Source organism: Vanacampus margaritifer, chromosome 14 (assembly GCF_051991255.1).
Source record: "Vanacampus margaritifer isolate UIUO_Vmar chromosome 14, RoL_Vmar_1.0, whole genome shotgun sequence".
NCBI classification, from domain to species: Eukaryota; Metazoa; Chordata; class Actinopteri; order Syngnathiformes; family Syngnathidae; genus Vanacampus; species Vanacampus margaritifer.
The window spans coordinates 2,099,263-2,117,906 of record NC_135445.1 but is presented as its reverse complement, the minus strand read 5'-3'; the positions used below and the strand labels follow the sequence as shown (position 1 = coordinate 2,117,906).

The 18,644-nt window shown below is 42.7% G+C and overlaps 1 protein-coding gene across 1 annotated transcript in view; it reads right to left on the bottom strand.

The window, feature by feature from the left end:
- The window catches only part of btf3 (basic transcription factor 3), a 49,797-nt gene extending 38,149 nt beyond the window's left edge, over nt 1-11,648 (bottom strand). Inside the window, exons 1-2 of the mRNA XM_077542502.1 lie at nt 11,585-11,648; nt 526-618 (exon numbers count right to left, since the gene is read on the bottom strand). The gene's annotated coding sequence lies outside the window, so the exon portion shown is untranslated. The remainder of the gene's footprint in view (nt 1-525; nt 619-11,584) is intronic.
- Nucleotides 11,649-18,644: the final 6,996 nt, after the last annotated feature.

Here is an 18,644-nt window from a genome sequence, read left to right as displayed (position 1 = left end):
TTTTCGTTTTTCCTTCAAAAACTCTTTCTCAGTCTTGTTTTTGTTATTTGCTCTGTTGGAGCGCAGTAAACCATTAACAGCGCTTTCGGAAAAGTAAGTATATTACAGCGCTTGTCCGAAAATTGATAAATGATGTCATCTAATAAGATTTCAAGTTTTGAGTCACACATTTTAGCCAAAAAGGAGTAATTTAATGTAAACAATATAATGTTGATATGTTTAAAGATGAAAATATACATTAGTACAGCTAATCTTTTTTTTTTTTTAAGTAAGGGACGTGGAGAAAAATGACCCGCTAGCAAAATTGAGCATTCAGGAATGTCAGAAACTTCACCTAAAGTTGTCACGTTGTGTCTAGTAATTAGCATGTAGCAACATCCCTATAGTATCTATGTATAAAGCTATTTGGTAAAATGTACAGTATAAAAATAATGGAGATACCAAAAAAAAAAGGACTTCAACTTATTGTCTGACAGTCAAGCAAAGCAAATATGAGCCTAACGTGGTTGTATTTTGCTGACTCACCTCGAGGTGTCCGATACTTGGCCAAGCTATCTCGTCTGTCCAGCAATTTGGGTGCGAGGCCTCTTAGGGTCCTGAGGTCTGTTTAGTAAGAACCTGAAAAAGAAAAATAATGACCATAAAAATAGATAGATAAATAAATAAATAAATAAAAATAAAAAGTAGTTAGCTGAACTCTATTTCAAGGGTTTGAATCTAATCTTAGCTACGGGTTTAGCTACGTTGTTTGTTTGTTTTAAAATAAGATAAGCTATGACGGTAATAAACTATAAGCTAAACTATGAGTGTTTTAAACTAAACTCGGCTCGGCAAGACAATGTTTTCAGATCGACTATGTTACAAATGTTTTAAACTGCTATGAGTTTTCTTAAACTAAGCCATGCTATGAGCATTTCAAACTAAGCTAGGCTACACAGCCAGTGTTTTTTAGCTAAACTGAACTACTGAAATAAACAGAGCTACAAGTGTTTTAAAATAGTCAATAAATGTTTTGACCTAAGCTCAGCTACACAAAATGCTGCCTCTTGATCACAAATGACAACCTTAGCGAGCTGTGCTAACTAGCTAATGGCCAGATTGAGAAGTTAACATCGCAGCCTACATCTTTACTCTGTGCTCCTTCTTGTCAAATATTGCACCCCCCCCCCCCCCCCCAGGCAGGCAAAACCTGGTTTATACAAGCATTTAAACATTACGCTGCGTTCAAGAACCATTTAGAGAAATTACGCCCTCCGAAAGTGGTCTTAAGTTGTGGTTTCTCCCCCCCCCCCCCCCCCCGCCGCCGCTGCACTCAGCGCGTGCAAAGCCGCCAGATATTAATGGGAGCTAATTTGGCAAGAAGGCCGCCACCAACAGTGCGGCACCTTTCCCACGCTTTATTTATATTTCATGTATAAAAATATACGCCAAGCTGATTTATGGATGGCTGTAAAAGGTTTTGGATGCAGGTGGAACAAAGGCTGCTATGCTGCAGCAACGCAAACTGCGGCAAAGGCGGAGTTGAAGAGGATAATTGCGCAGCGGTGTAAGATCATTCGATTTTTCTTTGTTGTTGTTTTGATCATTTGTAGTCTTGTTCTTTCAAAACTTCAGCTGACAAGGTCAAAGTGCATCAAACTGAAGACTGTGGACACACAAATGCTAACAGCTAGCCCGAAAACACATGTTAGCACTGGTCGGACAAACCTGGATGATTTCAACATGTCGGGAGGAGAGTGTGCCTTCACAATAAACAAATGGGGGGGGGGGGGGGGGTGACATCATGTACGTGTGGTAACGTTTGAAGATGCGGCTAAAAATAAGGAAACAAAACGGATGGCGTCATACAATGCTACAAATCAAAGCGGATATCGATAGGCCCCTTTGCGGCTTTTGCAGAAGGAAATAAATTACATGTCCTCTCGTGTTTTAAGCCCTTTTTGAGGTTGTTTTTGAAGGCGCTCGACACGCCGTTGGTGATGGATGCGCCTCTCTTGGCAGTGGCCAATTATGGTTTTCGCCCAGCGCGGGATCATGCCGGATGACGCTTGGTTAGCGCGGCGCTGACGGGGCCGTAAGTCACAGTTAGAAGGCGCTGTCACGTAGATGGTGGTCTCGAGGAGAGAGAAAAAAATGGCCATAGGGAAACAATCAACAAAGGCTTTTGTTGACCACTAAAAAAAGAAATACAAAATCTGAAAATAGCTTGCGGCCAGTTTGTCACACGGGCAGGAGCTGCGGGAAAGACATGAACAGCACATTAGTGTCCCCTTTCATGTCAATGCTAAAATGAAGTAAGGATTGCCATGAACTGGGGAAAAAAAAAAGAAACATTTCAAGTGACTTTGTTGCACAACATAACAGGAAGGTTGAGCACTGTATAAGCAGAGGTGGCAAATCCAGGTTCAGAAAGTAAAAACCTTGCCACAGTTTGGCTTTAGCCATTGATGCTAGCTAGCTAGCTCCCTAGCAGGTAAACGAGCGTCATGGGGCCTGGCTCGTGAGCTAGCTAGCTAGCACCTGGGGCTAAAGCCAAACTATGACAGGGTTTTTACTTTCTGGACCTTGATTTGCCACCTCTGATTATAGTTTTTATTATTTTATTTTTTTTATAGATTAGCTACAGTATAACAGAAGTGGCAAATCTAGGTCCAGAAAGTAAAAACCCTGCCACAGGCTTTAGCCCCAGGTGCTAGCTAGCTAGCTCACGAGCCAGGTCCCATGATGCTTGTTTACCTGCTAGGGAGCTAGCTAGCTAGCATCAATGGCTAAAGCCAAATTATGACAGGGTTTTTACTTTCTGGACCTTGATTTGCCACCTCTGATTATAGTTTTTATTATTATTTTTTTTATTTTTATAGATTAGCTATAACAGAAGTGGCAAATCTAGGTCCAGAAAGTAAAAACCCTGCCACAGGCTTTAGCCCCAGGTGCTAGCTAGCGAGCCCCCTGGCTAGCTCCCATGCTGCTCGTTTACCTGCTAGGGAGCTAGCTAGCTACCTCTGTGTATAAGTAAATAAAGTACAGCGCTATAGCGAAACTGTCCAAATATGTCGTACTAGCAAACGATATTAACCACACGTGTGTGTGTGTGTGTGTGTGCGAGAGGGCTGCATAAACAGTGAGCCCGTCGTCCCTAAATGTTTCAAAATGAGCTCTAATGCAGTCGGGCTGCGTGTGTTTTCCCAGCTGCAGGACAAATAAGCGCCAGACCTGCGCGATCTCCGCCAAGGCCCATCAAAGCAAACACTGCAGAGAGGTGGCAGGGTGGATCCCCCCCCCCCCACCCACCCACCTCCCCACACACCCCCGGCGGCACTACGTTGACTCTACTAAGTCACTCATGAGGTAAGGCGGCCAAATCGCGGTACGCTACAGTACCTGCTGACTTTCTGTACACCGGTTGCCTTTTTAGTGACCTCTGGAACTGACTTTCAACATTCCGGCAGTTGGCGCACCCTCTCTCCCTTGCACACGCCCGGAAAAACATGTGAAAGAGTGAATTCAGAGATTTATTATGAATTATGGAGATGAAGAAATAAACATTTTTTTTGTTGTTTTCCTGATTTTGGGAGCGCGGTAATCATTCAAATTGTCCATGGTTGTTAACAACACTTCTCTGTGCTGGGTCAGATTCACAAAACAATTTTTATTCTCACATTACAGGATGCACGATGCAGCGCAGGGGCACATCCTTCCTTCCTTTACTCCTCTTTGGGGGGTGCGCGGTGCGTTCCGAGACGCCTGCGAATGCTTACCGTTCAATTTGTATTGGTCTCCCCGCCGGTGGGCCAGCTGAGATCAGAGGGCCAAAGTGAAAACACATGGCGCGGGTCAGTCGGATCGCGGGACCACCGCGCCGCTCGCCAGAAGCCGACGGGAAGAAAGCGCGTGAAGCGGCCCGTTGGATAAACACGGCCCCGCCGCCGCCGCCGCCTGCGCCCCATTATCCCGTCATTTAAACGGCAGCCGGGCAACACCGGCGCTTACTGGAAAGCCAGAGCGCCGTCCCGCGCCTCGTGCCAATCAAACGGGCCCGGCGTTATGGCCGCAGACACCTGGTGGATTCCTCGGGGCTTAATGTGTTTGTTTTAAATATCCCCAGGAAATGATTACATGGAGGCCAGCGGGCGCTCGCCTAACGACATAATAATGCGGAAAATTTGTATTTAGGCAATCAATCAGGAGCATTTAATGTCCTCCAGGATGAGATTGGGGGTGCGCCACCTCTGCCGGCATGTTGAAGGGGGTGCACAGCACAGCAAAAAAATTGATTTTCTAACTGTCCGGGATGTTGAAAGGGGTGCGCATCTTAATTAAGTATTGGCAAGACTTTGTTTTAAGGGTGTGTGTGTGTGGGGAAAAAGGGGTGCGCCAGCTCTGTCAGAATGTTACAGATGCTGCATGGGAATTTATTTATTTATTTTTTAAAGCTTGGGAAAGCTTTGTTTGACTTGTTTTAGGGTGTGGTGTGAGGAGGAGGGGGTGCGCCAACTGTGTCAGAATGTTGGAGTGGATAAATGTCTAAAAATGTTTAGCAAATGCTTCATTTAACCTTTTAAGGGCATGTAGAGCGAGAAGGGGGGTGCGCCATCTGTGTAACGATGTTGAAGGTGGTGCACAACTTGACAAATTTTGGAAGAAGTTTTGATCTGGCTTTTTTTTTTTAGGTGCGTGGATTTAAAACTTTCGGATAATCTTTTTTTTTCAAAATAATTTGTGCATGGGAGAAAGGGTGCGCCGACTTTGGCGTCGGCTTTGTTTAGACTTTTTTATGGTGTGTCAGGGGTTTCGCTATCGGTGTCACGATGTTGAAGTGGGTGTGCGGCTTGCAAATTTTTGGGACTGGCTTTGATTTAACTTTTTTATGCAGCCGAGGCAGATTTAGAGTCTGCAATCACGACCAGGATGTACAAGGGGGTGCCTGGTTTAAAAAGTTGAAGAAAGGCTTTTTAAAAGCTTTTTGGGATGTGTAGGGGTGGAAAGGGTGGTGCGCTATTTGCGTCAGGATGTTGAAGTGGGTGCACAGCTAGAAAAGTTTTAGAAAACAAGGGACCTTTGGATGCAGTAACTCCGTCGGGGGTGTTGAGGTGGTGCGCGGTGTAAAAAGTTTGGTAAAATGTCTCCTCGAGTACAACTTGTCAAGCTCAGCAAGCGCCTGCAGAGAAGAGCAGTCTTTGGTTGCCGTGTCTTATTATTTCAATAAAAGTGAACAAGCCCACCCCCAATTTTTTGGGGGGGTTGAAAGCGATCTTTTTTTTTTCTTCACAACTTGCGGGACGGTTGCGAATGTGCGGCTGTGTTTGTTCAGCTTTTATCTGGGAGAAGAAGTTAAAAAGAAGTCTTGTGTTGTTTTTCGGGGGGGGGGGGGGGGTCAGGGAGGGTGAGGGTTATTCCCTGGACGGAGTGCAATAACTCAGAATGGGATGATCCGGGATTACGTTAAAGACTCTGTCAAGTGTTTAGTGAGCCGACAGTGAAGATCACAAATGGAGGAAAGTGGACGATTTAGCAAATTCAAATCAACATAGCATTGGAGTAATGATCTTTTTTTTTTCAAATCGAAAAGGCTAACATTTTGATAAAAAAAAAAAAACCTTAAGAATAAATAAATAACTGCCTAATTCTTTATATGCTAATTTTCCTATTAGAAATATTTACAAATATTACGTTAAATTATGTTTTTATGTAGGGCTTTTTGGGAATGGATTAATTAAACCTTTGAACCAAACAATTTAAAATAAAGTCATATCAAAAAATACTGTGCATCCTTTAATTTTAAAAAAAGTGAACATTTTTCATTAACCTTTTTTTTTTTTTTAACATTTGGAAAAAATGTAATACAAAATCTTGGAAATCTCAACTTTTAAAAAATTAACTTAGAAACAATTGTTTGCTATCTTTTAATTTTTTTTTCCTGTTTTCGGATGTTGATTTTAAATTTCATTTGCGGCGACTCCCAAAGTGCGATACAGGTAACACTTGCGCCTTAAGATAAATTAATTTACATTTAATCTTTAACAACTGTTTTTTTAAGATATATATATATATTTATTTAGGTAACATTTGTGTAATCTTAGTACATTTTAAATCAATGAATCATTATCTAAGTACAGTGTTTTTATTTCCCTAAATTTAAGCGCAGCGTTAAAGGTTTACGGTAATATAAAATGGACTTTTTAGGAATAAACTCTGGCTTGCTTTTGATGATCACTTGAGCCCAAATGTGAGCTTACTGATGTGTGTGCTGCATTTGTAAGCCGATGAAATCATCTTTTTCTCGGCCCGCGACACTTTTCAAACTATTTTTTTTTTCTCTAACGGGTCCAAGGGTGCGCTCAGCTGTTTCGCATTAACGCTAGCCGCCCGGGCCGGGCCGCGCCGCCATCTTGTAAACTCTGCTTGGTTTACTCAGCCTGGCTTTCATTGCAGACATTTTGCACGCTTTTAGCGTTTGTTTGCTTTGCTGAGCCGCGAGGTGAGCGAGGTTAAACATGGCACATGATCAGCGCCGCCGCTTTAAGAGACAACAGCACACAGCGTTGCCAGCGCTTCTTTTTATGCTTAGCAAGTCCATAAACAAGCATGTGGTTTTTTTTAAGTTGGTGCACCCCCTCACCAACAGCACACAGCCTTAAAAAATTTTTTAAACAAGATTTGCCCAAAAATGTTACATTATGCAAACTCAAAAACAAACCATTAAATGTCCTAACAGAGGTGGCGCACCCCCTTGCTCTCGTACACACCCTTAAAAAAAAAAAAAAAAGGCAAAACATACCTCCGACCCGCTTTGACATCCTGACAGATATAAATAAGTATGAACAAAGATTCCATTCATGCGCACTTAAAAATAACTTCAAAATAAAGCCTTTCTGAAACTTTTCAATCGGCGCACCCCCGTTCCAGCTATTGGCACCGTTGTTAGATTTAATTGAGTTGGTGCACCTCCTTTCTCACACATGCCCATCAACATTGACATCATGTAGGCGCACCCCCTCTTTCCCAAAGTCAAAACACAGCCTTTCCTCGACTGTTTCATCTGCGCACCACATTCAACATCACGACAAAGTTGGCGCACCCCCCCGTCCCATGCGCACATCCTTACAATAAGTCAAAATAAGGCTTTCCCAAAGTTTTGGATGTCTTGCACCCTCTTCAACCTCGTAACATAGTTGGCGCACCCCTAATTAAAAAAATTGCAAAATTTATGAATCAACCCGTAGGTGAGTAGATACAGCGTTTGGTATTTCTTAGAATAAAAACTTCATCGCACCTCGCCTTCAGCATCCCGACAGTGTTTTGTATTAAAACCTCATCAGACTCCAGCATTGTCTGGTTTCAATTACGTACACCACTAGCGCACGTTAGCTGACAAATCTCACAACATCCTGTTTGACTCCGCCCCCAAAGAGCAGAAACATAAAAAACATGGCCACCATTCGCATATTGTTCCCTCGCTCCGCCATGCTGCCACTTCCAGCTGCAGCCCCGGGAACATGGGTGGTGGCTGCTTTTGGTGAGTGGAGGGAGGAGAGCGGTCGGGGGGGGGGGGGTGGGGGTTGACGCTCATGGGTGGTCCGCCCCCACATGGTCCCCTCGCACTGCGGTTTGTGCCCAAACATCTGATTCCGACGCTCAGCTCACATTGTGTGCCGTTTTTACAGCAGAAGGATGCCGGGTGTGCTTACAGGGGGGGGGGGATGGGGGGGTCCGAGGGGACATCATATGGGAATCGGGGTGGTGTTGGATGATGAAATATTATTATAATATTATTTAATCGATTAATCAGATTCATTTTAAGTTTGCATTAAAGTGTATTACAAAAGCATTTTTTTCCCTAAAATACTTTACTGTATTTTGATTTTGATTATTTTGTTGATTAACCAGTGATTGGTGTTTATTTCATACTCGTTTATAAAATGGTTGTGGATTAATTTGATCATCGATTACTTAGTCGATTAATCCATTCATTTTGACAGCTCGAGACTTGTCTATTCAGCACAATAGTTGTTGTTGTGACACTTTTATCAAAGCAACCGTTACAAACCAAATCTGGTTGGAAGCCGCCATTTTGAAGCGCGGCAACAAGGGGGGACATCACGGGTGGAATTGAGGGGAAAATCGGCGGACATCAGGGGGTATAACCAAGGCGGCATTGCAAGTTAACTCTTTGACTGCCAAAAACGTTAAATAACGTTTAGTAAAATCCTATGGAGGAGTGCCAAAGACGTTAAAAGACGTTTTTTTCAAAACAGAGGTGAAACTAACCATTTTCTATTGTTGATTACTGAAAAACGGAATAAGGTAGAAACAAACTTTTTTTTCTGATGAAAGATGAGAGTCCGATCTTTTATTTGGTAGTATGTGTGTTTCCATAGTCCAAACACATAATTTTCTGTGGACCTTGAAAGATCAGTCAAAAATGCTTAAATCGGCTGGCACCCACGGCATCCCTTTTCTGAAAATGGTTGGCAGTCAAAGAGTTAATCCTGTTGGCGTTAGAGGGCGAATCATTGAGGGTGTTAAAGGGGCATTACAGGAGAATCAGGGTGTAGCGGGCACGAGTGGACGGATCGAGGATGGGAACCTAGAGGGGCATCGTAAAGGCCACAGGATGATATTCAATCAAAGGGCTTGATCAAGGCATCAGAGGCGCATGCTGGGATGATTCATCATCCGATTCTTACTGTAGCGCTTGGACAAGCTTTTGGAGGATGCTAATGGACGCGCTGATTAGCCTGTTAGCAGTCGATGACTGAGTAAAGTGAACATTTGACTACTCAGTCAGCGCTAGGCCGCACGTGTTCTGGCTTGGAGAGACTCTCACTGAACGCCGCACCACAGGAACTTTTACACATCACGTCAATAGAGCAGGAGGGGGGGGCTGGCGAATCGTTCATGCTAAAGTGGATCTACTCGTAGCCCCCCCCCCCCCCAAACCCCCCTAATCCACCGCCCCTGTAGGCCACAAATACCACATTTTATTGACTTTCATACGCTGGCAATCAGATCTGAAGTACAGGACGACAATTAGCCTCATTGTAACTTTTTATGAGCATCATCGATATGGAGGCTGCGCGGGTGGTCTCGGGTGAGTGCCACGCACACACGCACGCACACACACATGCTGCAATGTCCTGACATGCAAGTGTGAAGTCGGAAAACGACCATGTCGCCAGTTACTGCCATTATTAGTTGGTGAATTGAGATAAATTAATCAATATCAAAAGCATTCAAAAGAATCAGTTACATGTGAACATCACACGTCACATCTACATTTAGGTTATTAGAGACACAGATTAAATAGAAAACATGTACAAACGTCTGGACCACAACCTTCTCTGTAGATTAAAACCTCTCGGGACCTTCTTTCGGTACTAGAAACTTCTTTCTGGATGAAAAACTTTTCTTGGCACAAGAGACTTCCTTCAGGACGAAAGCCCTCGCTCTAAATTAGAACATTGGGTTTAGTAGTAGCCTCTATCAGGACTGGGACCTTTTCCCTGAACTACAAACTTTTCTCAGGATTGGAGCCTCCTCTCAGGACTAGAACCTTCTCTCTGGACTAGGACCTTCTCTTGGGACTGAAAGATATTATAACATTTTTAATACCTAATTTCATATATCAACTATTGTTACACATTATGAACATTTTAATTCTTCATATTAACCTTGTCGAAATGTTTTGTGTCCTGTGCAGAGCAGATGGTGTTGATTTTGGTATAATTTGACCTTAAACTGGGACATACTATTTAGTCTAAAAAAATTCCTTCTCAGCGTTTTGTGCGAAAACACATTTAGCCCTTGAACTAGAGTTTGTCTCGAAAACACCCAACTGACCTTGTTTACGCCATCTGCTCATGGAAAAGTACTCAGAGGTATGTTTTGTCTACAAATAAAAGAGAGGAGGTCCTAAAATTATAAAAGCCGTTCGACACCCGGAAGAGACACATTTGACGCTCTGAAATCCCACGTTGTTTAAGTGATGATTAGAGGCAGTTATTTGTCCAGAGATTCTCTGATTGATTAAAAATCATTTTTGCAAAGGTGTATTTTTCTTACATTAAATCTATCTTCATTTTTGGAACACGCAAAGAGGACAAAATTCAATTATTCCTCTTCAGGACTGAAGCCTTCTCTCTAGATTAGAACATTCCATTGGGTTTAGTACCCTCTATCAGGACTAGCATCCCTTCTCTGGAGTGCAAGCTTTCCTCAGGACTGGAGCCTTCTCTCAGAACTAGGACCCTCTCTTTGGGACTAGAGCCTTCTCTCTAGATTAGAATCTTCTCTTGGGTTTGTACCCTCTATCAAGACTGAAACCCTTTCTCTGGACTACAACCTTTTCTCAGGACTGGAGCCTCCTCTCAGAACTAAAACCTTCTCCCGTGACTAGGACCTTCTCTTGGGACAAGAGCCATTTCTTTAAATAATCTAGAGAGATGGCTCTTGTCCTAATCTGATTAGATCCTCCCTTGGTTTTAGTACCCTTTCTTGGGACTAGAACCTTCTCTCAAGGCTAGCACCTTCTTCTGGCACAATAGCCTAGCCTTGAGGCTAGAGACTTCTCTCTAGATTTATCCAATCTACCCGTCAACATTATATACCCAAATTTTCCAAAATGATAGCATTCAACTGCGATACAGTAAACAAACCAAATGAAAATGACTTCATCGTGAAGCATCGGGACTTTTCGACCAATGGATTCACTTGTCCAGATGCTAACAACGCCAAGAAATAAAAGACGACCCGAGTCTGCACGGTGGTGCACATGGAAAGCTCATAATGTAGCATATTAGCGGTTTGTAGTCACATCAATGACTTTTACAGACACGACTCGACACTCCAAAGGTTAGCACGCTGCTACACACACACACACACACACACACATGTATAATAAAATAAAAATACATATAGCGTGGCGGGACCCCGGTGGTCCGTGTCATGCACATTTGTAGCACATGCACGCTGAGGTTTGGCACGGTTCCCGTCCAGACGGCAAACCTCGCAAGACTTTCTTCTCACGTCGGCCGCACGGAAGCGCCCAAACGCATCGCGGACGCTAACACGACAGCGACAAAGGAAGCGCATTTTGTTCCAGTTTGTGCTAAATGTTCCAACAGATGTAAATGCTAAACCTCACCTGCTGCGAGTTAGCATGTCAGGCGACCAATCTCTATTTGTGTAGACAAGCAGCGAGTCAGCGCGTGAGGTGACCAGTCAGCATTTGTAGAAACAAGCTGCTAGTTAACATGGGAGGCAACCGGACAGCTTATGCAAGGTGACCAGTCAGTCAGCATTTATGTAAACAAGAAGCTAGTTAACATCTAAGCAACCAGTCAGTGTTGACGTAAACAAGCTGTGAGTTAGCATGGGAGGCTACTAGTTAGCTTTTGCATAATTGTACAGCTAGTTCAAATGTGAGGCTATCCAGTCAGCATAACAAGCAGCAAGTTAGCATGTGAGGAAAACCGTCAGTCATCACTTGACATACAAAACTATAAAATAGGGATATAAACATTTTATCATCTCACAAGATACAACAATAATCATGACAAAGTTGTATATTTTAGAATAAACCTACCCCCGTCGCTCTTTGTAGATGTAAAAAGCAGGATTGAAAGCGTGACATTCAAAAATCTTGCTGTAAGACTTCCTGTTTTAACTCTTCTTCTTTAGTCAACACAGTATCAAACAAAACAAAGTGCCGCCATCTAGTGGTCGACAGTGGAAATAAGCCTAAAATAAAGGGGAAAAAAATGAACAAAATTGAGTAATAAGTACTGAAATAAATCGAGTCTGCAATATAGCAGGACATCAAATTTGGGATGGTTGTGGGAGTGGGGGGAGATTTTTTAGTATGGACACTAAATTGGGTCTTGCCTGAGCAATATACTGGAATAACTCATAAAAAAGCAACGCTGAAAAAATGCGCAATATAGCAGTACCCCCCCAACCCCTCAATTCTCACCCCCACCACCATTGCATGGCCTCACTGGTGTCACGTCACCCCACCCCAAGCCCAACGTTGTCCCAGCCCCCGCACACCCACCGCCAACCTTAATTGGCCCTCAGTGACGGACCGATGCGCCATCTTTTTGTGCGCCGGCTCTTTAGCGACGACATTACGAGCTAAATCTCCATTGTGCCGCCATGTAATCTCTCTTGTCAAAGGGGAATATTGGCCGATTACCCCCCCCCCCCCCCCGCCACCCCCCAGCCCTGTGACAAGATTCCGCGGGTGTGTCTGCGGAGGCCTCATTAAGCGCTAACAGGGCTCCATCAGAGCCACCCACACTAGCGGGACCTACGACCTATCACCCCTGACACCTGCAACTTTGCTTAAATTGGAGCGGGCTCATCTTTTGGTGGTGCAGCAGAAAAGAACGGAGGCAAAAAAAAAAAAAAAAAAATCATTTAAAAATTCATTCAGGCTATGTAGGCTAATTAATGAAGCACAATGAAATTGTTCAAATATTGGCCTCAAAAATATGTTTTGGTGGACAGAAAGACAAAAGTGTCGTTAGTCGCACCTTGGAACGGTTGGCGACTGTCAAAACAAATCAAGAGAAGAAGAATGCTAATGCTAAACCCAAAGCTAATCATACATTTCTGCGCTTTTGAGTCGTAATTTGTCCTCAAAAGGGTTTTTTTGACAACACGACAATTAATTTAAATTATTGATTGTCTTTTCTTTTTTTTTGAATCAAGGCGTTAAAATCCATCATTTGAAACGAAGTGCAGCAGTAAGCCAACTTGGAGACATCCCGAAGACGTTTGGCATTAACAAGGGACCACCCATCTGTTACATATGTTCAACAAACACGACATTTTTCTCCATTGGTGGTGGTGGGTTGTGTGTAATATCTTGCAGATGGGGGGTCCGGGCGGTGGACTGAGGTTTGGGGGCGCATCAGAGAGGGCTCGTCAACACGACGCTGGTCAACTGGTCATTTCTGCCCACTCATTAACCACCTGGGAACGTCGTGTTTTGTCAGCTTTTCCCGAGTTTTGGGTTTCAATCGGGCCAAAATCAAACACAGACGCAGACCCCCCCCCCCCCCCCCGAAACAAAGACTCCTCTCACACAAACGTGTACACACACATGACACTTCTTATGTCTTTGATGACTCGTTTTTAAACGGCAAATTTGCACCATTCACGCACAGCCTTCGCGTACAATGCTAATGCTATGAGCTAACGGAGAATAGCAAGAAAAACTGAATAAAAACATCAGCAACAAAAGCATTACATAAACTCAAAACAATTCACAATTAAGTCCCTCTGTCCCTCTGTCTTGGATATGTAATTCAAATGAATCAAAAATGTGCAATTGGACAAAATTCTAGGATTTCGAATGAACCACACAACGACCACTTCGGTACAAAATGGCCGATTTATGTCTTTTTGAGTATGAAATCTTTGTGGCTTTACTTGTGAGCGACACATCTACCAAATTTTATGTTGAGTATTCAACGTTCGCCAAATTTCTAAGGAAAATGGCAAACACATATCACGCTTCATTGATTCATTTCAAAACAACAATTTATATCATTTACTTTCAGTCGCAATGCTAATGCTACAAGCTACCTGTACTATGCTAAAAGATAGTATTAGCGCTAGCCAGGAAACAAGAATAATGTCAACGTGTCAAAGAAACTCGGGTCAATTTCACGGGCATTGTTAGCATCACTAATGCTAAATACGCTACAAGTTTGGGAGATTTTCGGGATCCAAAATATCCAACTAGAAGATAAACTAATGATGCCATCAAACAGTCCAATCCGATTGCTCTGATCATCCCTTTTCGTTATTTCATACCAGTTTATTGAAATGATTGATTTAGGGACGACAAACATGCGTGTCTGTTTTTGTTGTTCTTCTCCTCTTCCTTCCTTGGCGCAGCGGCCATGTTGGACTCAGCCTTTGTGGCTTTGGCCTTAGTGTGCCTTTTATTTGGGGTTTGGCTCTCGCGCCCAAACCAAAGGATGCAAGCAGTATGTTGTAAAAAGTGGTCTGACTTCCTCTCTGCCGAGGGCCACCGCAGATGTCACTCATACGTTCATAACTCAGCGCAATTAGCTTAGCATTGGGAGGTCATGAGTATGTAGCATTGCAGCAAACTATTGATTTGGGATGGGCGGGCAAACGGAATTTGTATTGTTTTATTGACTTTGTGTTAAAAAGTTAGATTCGAGAAGGACTTTCTTGGGTCTGGGTTGGCAGAAATTGTATTTGCGGGGATATAAAGCCACCTGCTGCTTTGGAGATGAGCTTTTGTGTTTTATGACAAGTCATCAAACTTCCAAGGAGCTGTGAAGATGGCCAAAATGACCTGAAAACAAAATGGCAGACATCTTGTGCATTTTTGGCCATGGCTTTTAGAGGTTGTTTTTTCTCATGATAGACTTGTCTACCAAATAACATTTTCATAAGCGAGCTGAATTTTCAAAAATAAGGACAAGTTCACTTTTGAAGGCGAATGACTCTAAAAATGGCTGCTTTAAACCAAAATGGCTGACTTCCTGTGTGTTTGTCAGCAAGGCTTCTTATGTGGTTCTGCTGATGATAGATATAATGCAAAATATTATTTTTCCGAGGTGAAATTAAATCCAGCGTCTGGATTTTCCCCAAAATCTTTTGATCTCTTTTTGGAGAGAAATAACACCCGAAATGGCTGCTTGAAAACAAAACGACCCGCTTTTCTGTGCCATCTCAGGTGAGGCTTCTTAAGACTTTTTTTTTGTGTGTCTACTCATGCTAACATGTCTATTACATTTGAATTTCCCAAGTAAACCTGGCTTTATTAAAAAAAAAAGACTTTCATATTTGCCAGTCATGAAATTTAGCTGTCATGATCCAATTGCGCTGAAATTCTTTGCAACTTGTCAATGTGTCTCGTATACGTGGTTGAAATATGAGAGCTATTGGACAAAGTCTATGTAAGTCTTAAACACGCCGGGAAATGAACAAAATGACACAAAAACTGAAATTCGGTAGGTACACGTCAACATTATAGCGCCACCTACTGCTCTGGCATGCACACAACATGTTGTGAACGCGTTTTTACATAGACTGTAAAAAAAAAAAAAAAAAAAAAAAAGGAAAGAAACTACTCCTGGTGTGGCCCAATAAAGTAAGTTTTTCCAAATAATGGTGTCGTAGGTGTGGACAGAGGCTAAGTTGTGCTCGCATATAAAAGGCTGCCATCAACACACATAATCTCTTGACTGAGCCCATTGAAAGCTGGGTCCCGGGGGTTAATTCTCCCATCAGTCCACGTTTGAATCAACTCCTGACTCACATTGAGATGAAAGCCGCCCAGGTCCTGCGGGGGCCCCGCCCCGGCCCGGGCCCGATCCTGGCCGACCGGAGCGGATTATTGCATGTCGGACCTCCATCGGGACAGGCAAACTGAAAAGAAAAACAATAATTAGAGATAATTGCTTGTGTCCAAACACGACGTTTAAAGCCCCCACCCGTCCCCATGTCCTTTCATGGCATGTGAGCTGGAATGAAAGGGACACCCCCCCTCCCCAACACACACACACACACACACACACACAAACCCCCCCCGCCCTGTTTTGACAGCTGGGCAGGCAAACGTAATTTGTGACAGCTGAACTGAAACGTCTTTAACCGCAGAGTGAGGGAGACCAGCAAGGTGATCTTCCCGGGATAGGAGGCGGGTTCTGGGCATCGTTTCGTCCCAAGAATTAGAAAAGATGATGAAGTAGAAGTTTTAAATAGTGATAAATTAATTATCTTGGAACTTGTAGACTTAAATATGAGAGTTTTGAGTTTTACGGCGAATTGAAATTGGTTTAATTTTTATTTTTTTATTCTGTGGACGAGTTGGCTTTTGAAAAAAAAAACGCCCAAAAATGGTTGCTTCAAACCAAAATGGACAACTTCCTGTGTCTTTTCAGGTATAGCTTCTTGAGACTTTTTTGTGGGTCTACTCATGATTGATATGGCTTTTAAATTTCATGTGGCTCAGTGAAACAGGGTTCGGGGGCTGAATTTTCAAAAACATCCACTGACAATTGGCTTTTGAAAGTAAATGGCCAAGATTGACCAACAAATGATGGCTTCAAACCAAAATGGCCGACATCCTGTGTCTTTTCAGGCTTGGCTTCTTGAGACTTTTTTGTGGGTCTACTCATGATTGATATGGCTTTTAAATGTCACGTGGCTCAGTGAAACAGGGTTCGGGGGCTGAATTTTCAAAAACATCCACTGACAATTGGCTTTTCAAAGTAAATGGCCAAGATTGACCAACAAATGATGGCTTCAAACCAAAATGGCCGACATCCTGTGTCTTTTCAGGCTTGGCTTCTTGAGACTTTTTTGTGGGTCTACTCATGATTGATATGGCTTTTAAATTTCACGAGGCTCAGTGAAACAGGGTTCGGGGGCTGAATTTTCAAAAACATCCACTGACAATTGGCTTTTGAAAGTAAATGGCCAAGATTGACCAACAAATGATGGCTTCAAACCAAAATGGCCGACATCCTGTGTCTTTTCAGGCTTGGCTTCTTGAGACTTTTTTGTGGGTCTACTCATGATTGATATGGCTTTTAAATTTCACGAGGCTCAGTGAAACAGGGTTCGGGGGCTGAATTTTCAAAAACATCCACTGACAATTGGTTTTTGAAAGTAAATGGCCAAGATTGACCAACAAATGATGGCTTCAAACCAAAATGGCCGACATCCTGTGTCTTTTCAGGCTTGGCTTCTTGAGACTTTTTGGTGGGTCTTCTCATGATATACATTGCTTTTAAATGTCATGTGGCTCAGTGAAACAGGATTCGGGGGCTGAATTTTCCATCCCAAAAACCGGGAGGTGCGCAAAGTTGATTTTCTCGTACTTTTGGGTAAGAAAAAGCCCACGAACGTGAATTCATTTGGGCCTCCGATTCTGAACATGGTGTCATGGCGCCTTTGACACATTGGGTTAATTTGCTGCTCCCCGCGGGTGACCTTTGAACCTCCGGGGCCGGGGAGCGAGACAGGCGGAATCATGTCATTCCGAGGAGCCGGGGGTCACGGGTCACTACGGAGATTCGGGCTATCCGGGGCCCAACCAAAAAAAAAAAAACGAGGACCACATGTGCTCCTAAAGACATTTAGAAAGCAAAATAACTGGTGATTTTCCATCTTTAAATATTCCCGCCTCCTCCTGCTCAGTCCTTTTTTCTTTCCCCCGCCACACACTTCCTTCAATCAAGTCAAGAATCGACATCATCTCCATCTTCAAATTGGCAGCGACGTGAGTTTTCCCAGAGGTGGAATATTAATACAAACACGGGAACTTCTTTTCCCTCAAAATATAACACCGTCCCCCCCCCCCCCCCCCCTCAAATAATTCTCCCGTGTTTACTTTTCCCGCAGGACCCCTAATTTGTGTGAGTGGGGAAACGTTAGACCTACTGTTGCCTTCGCAGACACCCGGGAATGTCGGCGCTTGTCCATCTGGGCCTGAAGGTCCTTTATCAGCACTGCATGGGTAGAAACACGTTTCAATTGTGTTCATGTGCATCACACATATTTTGGCTGGTGAGTTTATATTTCCTAATAAGAGTACTAATGTGTAAGAAAGTAATTACAGTACTTTATAAACAGAGGACTCACAAAGTGCTTCACATATAGAGAATAGTCATACCAAAATGTAGGTTTACATTTATTACAAGAAAAAAATTTGGATAATTTTGCATTCATGGAATGAGTGCAAAACCAAAGGGTGGCAGAATTATGACCATTGTGAAAACAGTTTAAATGTTTAAAAAATATATATCTATCATTTGTGTGTTTATGTCATTTTTTAAGAAAATGAAGCCACGTTGCACTAAATAAAATATTAGTACAAAACGAATACATAAGAAATGACGTCACGTGCTACTTTGAACGAAACTAAATAATTACAAAAATATAACCTTTTTTTTTTTTAACATGATTTAGAATTAGAAAAAAAAAATGTCTTTTCCGTTTTGTCCTCTGATGGTGACGTGTTTTGCGTCATCACGTGTCAACTCAAACGTCAGCTGTAGAGACAGTCAGCCTATCGCGAGGGCGCTTGTTGTGCGCGTGCGTGCGTGCGTGTGTGTGTCGTCAACAAACAACCGAAAACAGTTTTCTCCCCGCGCCTGGAATCCGTTTGGCGCGCTAAATCCTTTTGAAACAGAACATGACGTAATTTTTCCCGGCCACTTTGCGTTGCTTACGTTGTTTTGGAACGTCTTTAACATTTAATAATAGCACAGTTATTATTTTATTCATATCAATTTATACGTTTTTATGTATTTATTCACATTATCGGAAACGCACCTATTAACTTGAGAGTAGCCGATATGTTTTTGGTTTTCCATAACTACCGGATGTGAACGCTTCACACAAATGAACGTTAATTGTTTTTTGTTTTGTAATAATATGATCATTAAGAATATGTGAGTTAAAGTTTAAAAGATGACAAACATTTTTTTAAAAAAAAACAATTCAAACGTGTTATTCAAGCTAAAGCAATGAACGCACCTGTTGCGTCCACGGCGCCGCCGTCGAAGCGGACAAATGAGCTGCTGCGTTTTTCGTTTGAAGAATTTCGGTCATAATGAATGACAGACATCATTTATATGAAAATTGAACGA